The sequence below is a fragment of the Nelumbo lutea genome, chromosome 1, assembly GCF_056320005.1.
Source record: "Nelumbo lutea isolate HS-2025 chromosome 1, American lotus-T2T, whole genome shotgun sequence".
Lineage (NCBI taxonomy): Eukaryota > Viridiplantae > Streptophyta > Magnoliopsida > Proteales > Nelumbonaceae > Nelumbo > Nelumbo lutea.
Window position 1 is genome coordinate 25,668,252 of NC_142684.1, and position 5,191 is coordinate 25,673,442.

At 38.6% G+C, this 5,191-nt stretch overlaps 1 long non-coding RNA gene across 3 annotated transcripts; it reads left to right on the plus strand.

Moving 5' to 3' along the window:
- The first annotated feature begins 1,474 nt into the window (after nt 1-1,474).
- Nucleotides 1,475-4,443, plus strand: LOC148874014 (uncharacterized). Of its 3 annotated transcripts, XR_016104956.1 has the most exons (4): nt 1,575-2,167; nt 2,291-2,425; nt 3,158-3,292; nt 4,021-4,443. It is a non-coding gene; the product is annotated as an uncharacterized LOC148874014 (long non-coding RNA). The 3 variants fall into 3 exon arrangements; XR_016104957.1 differs by lacking the exon at nt 3,158-3,292 and having other exon boundaries at nt 1,475-2,167; XR_016104955.1 differs by lacking the exon at nt 4,021-4,443 and having other exon boundaries at nt 1,606-2,167; nt 3,158-3,478.
- Nucleotides 4,444-5,191: the final 748 nt, after the last annotated feature.

A 5,191-nucleotide genomic window follows, 5' to 3' on the forward strand; every position in this document is an offset into this window, starting at 1 on the left:
AGTATTGCATTTGTTACCATTTGAGAGTGGAATCAGACATAAAGAGAGAATGGGAGAGAAATGGTGGTCTGTTGTAACTGTTTTACTGTTTTTCTTTTTCAAAGGTTTTAATTATTGTCCATTACATTTACAAAATTAGCCCTGTCTACCTAATCTTAGGCCCTCTTTAAGTATGGGTAATTAATGAAAAACAGAAGGCAAATATGAGGCAGACCTCACCAACATTCTAGGAGTGTCACTTCACTTATATAGTAATAATAGAAAAAGATATATGAATTTTATATTGTCACCAATTTCCATTAGCATTTTCAACTTGATATTTATTATTTTTCCAATTGTTATCTCTTCAAAGCCAATACTGTTAAAAAATGTTTTTTTTAGCTACAGTCAACATTTGTTGTTTTGTGCTTTGTTATCTAGATTTAGGAGATTTGTGACAATTAGACAGACACCAGCGCCTAATTGTATTAATTAGTTCAAGCAGCTAGCTAATATGAGCTGGACATGTGAATTCACATAATGTGATTGTCTTCATCTGTTAAGTACAGAGATCATGCCCCTAATTACATTATAGGATTAAGTGTTCAAGAAGGATGAGCTCTTAACTTGAAGACAGATAATATAGAAGCATCTGAGACCAAGGAACTAGTTATCTATCAAACCCATATACATCCCCACAAAACAAAAATGAAAAAACAAAAGAAAATTTTGGACCTAAAACCCAGCATTACAATTGAGATAAAAATGTGATATTCTCTATATAATTCCAATAAAAGCATCTTAGAGTACTAATTAAGCACAGAGTAATATTAATCTATCAAATCTATACATCCTACCAAAAGAAACAGAAAAGTTGGACCTAAAACCCAGTACAGTATTCCAATTGAAACTACAAGAAAAAAAAATGTGATAGGCCTATTAATTCTTCTCTCCGTCCTTCCAATTCTATGAGGTGTTTTGGAAAAACCTTCTGCTACAATAAAACAAAATGATCAAACCTAGACATATTATAATTAAAAAGAAAAAACTAGACCCTTGATATCCATATAGCTGGTTCCCATAATATTAATTAGGTTTTAAAGGTGAAAAAATAAAAATAAAGCAGGGAGGGAGAGGCTAAAAACCTTCAACTTTTTTTTTGGGGGGGGGGGGGGTGTGGGGGGAGGAGGTCACAACTTCACATTCACCGTGGTGAGACAGGGCTTGGTGGTCAACCGTACGAGGGAATTTAAAGCAGGGAGGGAGAGGCTAAAAATAATAAGGTAATGATGATAGAATCATAAAGATGGGTGGTGAGCTGTTCAAAAACTTTTGGATTTGTCATGTTGTGGTGAGCGTGTGAGAGATATTGTTAACGGGAGTAGCAGGTAAGAGGTCGGTGGTTGACCGGCAGCAACAGGTGTGAGTGGCTGTGAGGATCTGAGGATGAGTGGATGACGACCTGGGAAATGAAAGAAAACATTCAGATAGGGTTAGGAGCTGAGGGACTGCCTACTACTGTGCTTAGGGTTTAGGTTAGTTTTAGTAAGCTAATTTTAAGGGTCTAAATTCTGAAATGGAGAACACCCCCCTTCACTCAAATATTAAATCCCACTTACTGATTGTGTTGTGTGTGTGAGTGAGATGTCTTTCTTCAAAACGAGGTCTCAACCCTTCTACTCTCTCTCTCCCCTTGGAGAGTCTATAAAGCTTTCTGGGTTAGGGTTTTATAGAGGGAAAAAGGGTTGTTCTTGGTGTTGTTGCTGCTGTTGAGGGGAATGTTGGCTGGCTCGAGGCTTTCAGTTTCAGGGGTAGCTCTCTGAAGAGAGGTGAAGGCGTCGGACCAGGCTTCATTCCCCTCAACCATGATTATGTGTTGGTTCTGCTAGCTGTTACGCCCTCTTTAGCCTCTTCATGGTGTCTCTTTCTCTCTCTCTCTCACTCTCTCTCTCTCTCTTGTGCAGTAGAGATTAGAGATGTTTCGTTTAGGTTGGGTTGAGGGGAATGTTGTCTGGCTCGAGGTCACGTAGGTGATTTTGTAGATTTTCCTATAGTTTTTCTTTAGAGTTCTATGGAAAGTTTGGATTCAATCCCTAAGTGACCTCGGACCAGGCTTCATCCCCGTCAACCAACATATGCTATCTTCTCTTTTCCATCTCTCTCTGTCTCTCTCATGTTTTCTCTCAAGGTGAGAACACATCAAACTTGTAATCGCAAATTCTCTCTCTCTCTCTCTCTCTCTCTAAAGCTTTGAATTTACAGGAATTTTCTTTGATTATGAATTGTTGATTTGTTTGATTCTGGCTTGCAGTGAATACCATTAACAAGGTCACTAGTGCTCGTCATTGACTTTGTGTTCTTATTGCATATTTCAAAGTAAATCTTTCTTATGGTTGTCTTCATTATACCAACTGGACTACATGCATACAGCTCTCTCTCCCTCAAGGTAAGAAGTTGCAGAAATTATGATTTTTTATTCTAATTTGCTGTGAATACTACGAACAAGGTCACTAGTGCTCATTGACTTTGCTCTTGCATCTTTCTTTTTATTCTTTTTTTATGGGCTTGCTCGTTTTATCCACTGGAATACATGCACAATGATCTCTCTCTCTCTCTCTCTCTCTCTCTCTCTCAAGGTAAGAATTTTTGGAAATTTTCTTTGATTATGAATTGTTGATTTGTTTGATTCTGACTTGCTGTGAATACTATGAACAAGGTCATTAGTGCTCATTGACTTTGTGTTGTTGCATCTTTCTTATAAGTAAATCTTTTTTATGGGTTTATTCTATCAAATGGACTACATGCTTGCAGATCTCCTCTCTCTCTCTCTCCCCCAATCAGAGAAAGCAATTCTTCTTTCCTACTCGAATGTAAATTATGATTTTTCTTTTATTAGCTACCATGGCTTTCTCTTGATGACTTAAATATCCATTTATCTGGACAAGATGCACGGTTCAGTAAGACCTGATAGATTGAAACTCTCTAGCCTGCATGCTACTATAGGTTTGTAGGCTTCTAAGGCTTTACAACAGTGACGCTATTCTTCTAGCTAGCCTGTTGGGTATCAGCTTTTCATATTTACCCATTTATCACCACAAACTACACCCAGGTAAATACTAAGCTCTCTCTCTCTCTCTCTCTCTCTCTCTCTCTCTCTCTCTCTCTCTCTCTCATCTAGACACTCAACAAGCCACCAGTGGGAAGACACACGATCGACTTCTGATCTATGGAACCAGTCATTGGAAGAGAGGTCTGATCTGATGAATGAACATTAAACAGACAATACCAGCAGGCATGATGAAACCCTTGATCGGTAAACATTTATTTTCATTGAATATGGTATTTGGTGCATTTGATATCTTTACATATTTAGACTATTCTTGTCCTGATTTGCAAACTGTCATTGTTAAATTTGGACTCTACTTTCCATTCTGAGTTGTTAAACTTCCGATGAAGGTGCTGATGACCACGGGATATGGAAACTAAACTGTTGAATTTACTTGTTTTTTTTTTTTTGTTATGATATTGTGACTTGGGAGCATTTAAGTCCCCAAAGTCATGTGGAGTCAATGAATGAAAGAGATGCCATAGATAGATTTTAACGATAAAAGAAGCGAGTTTCGCGGTTACCAGATTTTGGGTCTTCCTCCTTTTCTACTTGCTGCATCTCATGACGAATCATCAGCCCGGCCATGACTCTGTCTGATGATGCCAACCCAAGTACCCAACCCAACAAGAGAGAAAGAGAGAGAGAGAGAATGGTGCATTAATGAGGATTGTAAGAGGTTGAAGCCTGTAGGCTTTAGTTTCCCAGTTTCCTTCCGTAGAAAAGCTCCTGATCAGCAATGGCAGTTCTCACAGTACTGATGTGGCCTTTGAAAAACCAACATCAATAGTTGAATACATCAGTTTTGAGAGAGAAAGAGAGAGAGAGAGAGAGAGAGTCTTGTCTTCTTGACTTGTGTTTATTATTATTTTTTTCTTTCTTTCCTTTGAATTAATAAATGACGAAGATCTGACGTTTCTTGGAAAATGAGACAGAAGTCACAGAACGCAAGACTGGGTATCGTCCATGACAACAATCTTCGAGAAGAAGACCATCACCTTTTCTCTGGACAACTTGGCCATCCATTTATTATATCAAACTCCATATAAAAATACATTTGAAATCTTATCTTCAAGCTCACCAATGAATTTAGTACATTTTTTACATCCTCCGTGACATGAAATGATCTTTGTTTGCATGTTTGCCGTACTCTCGAGTAGTTGTATTGTTTAAAAGATTAGAGGGAGAAGAGAGACAAACAGAGAGAGTCACGAGCATGTATTGCCTAAGGCAAGCAGCCTACGTGTGATAAACGTTAGATGCTTTGTACTCTTGTCTTATTCATTTGGGTTGAGACTGCTTCACTGTAACTTGTTCTTTCCAACTACTCTCGCTTACTGTGGCTGATACTTCATTCACTGTTCATGAGTTCATCATCTCTCCTGCTATCTGTATTTCTTCTTCCTTCCCTCTCCTTCTTCTTCTTCTTCTCCTCCTCCTATTATATGGATGAAACTGATGATGAAGTATGTAGGTACGAGTCAACAGATAATTGACTGCACGGTACGTTTATAAGTTACCCTAAATTTGGTGGAAAATGCCAAGAAATCGGACTACTCAAGCTGATGATTTAAGATCATCAATATTGGTAAAGTGGGTCCTACCCACATACTCTACTTACTATGCCAGTATGCCACACAGACCAACTCATTGATCCTGACCTTTCATCCGTTGCCTCTCCATGGGCCCACTGGGGTGCTGCAGCACTGCTTGGTCCCCACTCCCCCATCCCACCACTCGTACATATTTATCTTACTGTGTAAAAATAGAAACAACTTGAGATGCTTTCGGAAGTCTCAGTCGAAACTGGAAACAAGGAGAGAGCCAGAGAGGTGGGTTGATGATTACTAGGCTTATTGGGACTACGTGACGACTATTTCTTTTCATCTCTGTAAAGATTCGGTGCTATTTAGTGCACACACAGAAAAGCTTTTTGATATTCATCTCATCATCATTTCGCTTTTATCATCAGTGATCGAGAGATTTTATAATTTATACAGTAAGTAGACAAAAGAACTTCACTACTGAGCTAGTAGTGACGGAACTGACAACAAGAGAGACTACTGCATGATAGAATTAAGAATTCTTTGGCCCAGCTTTACTTGG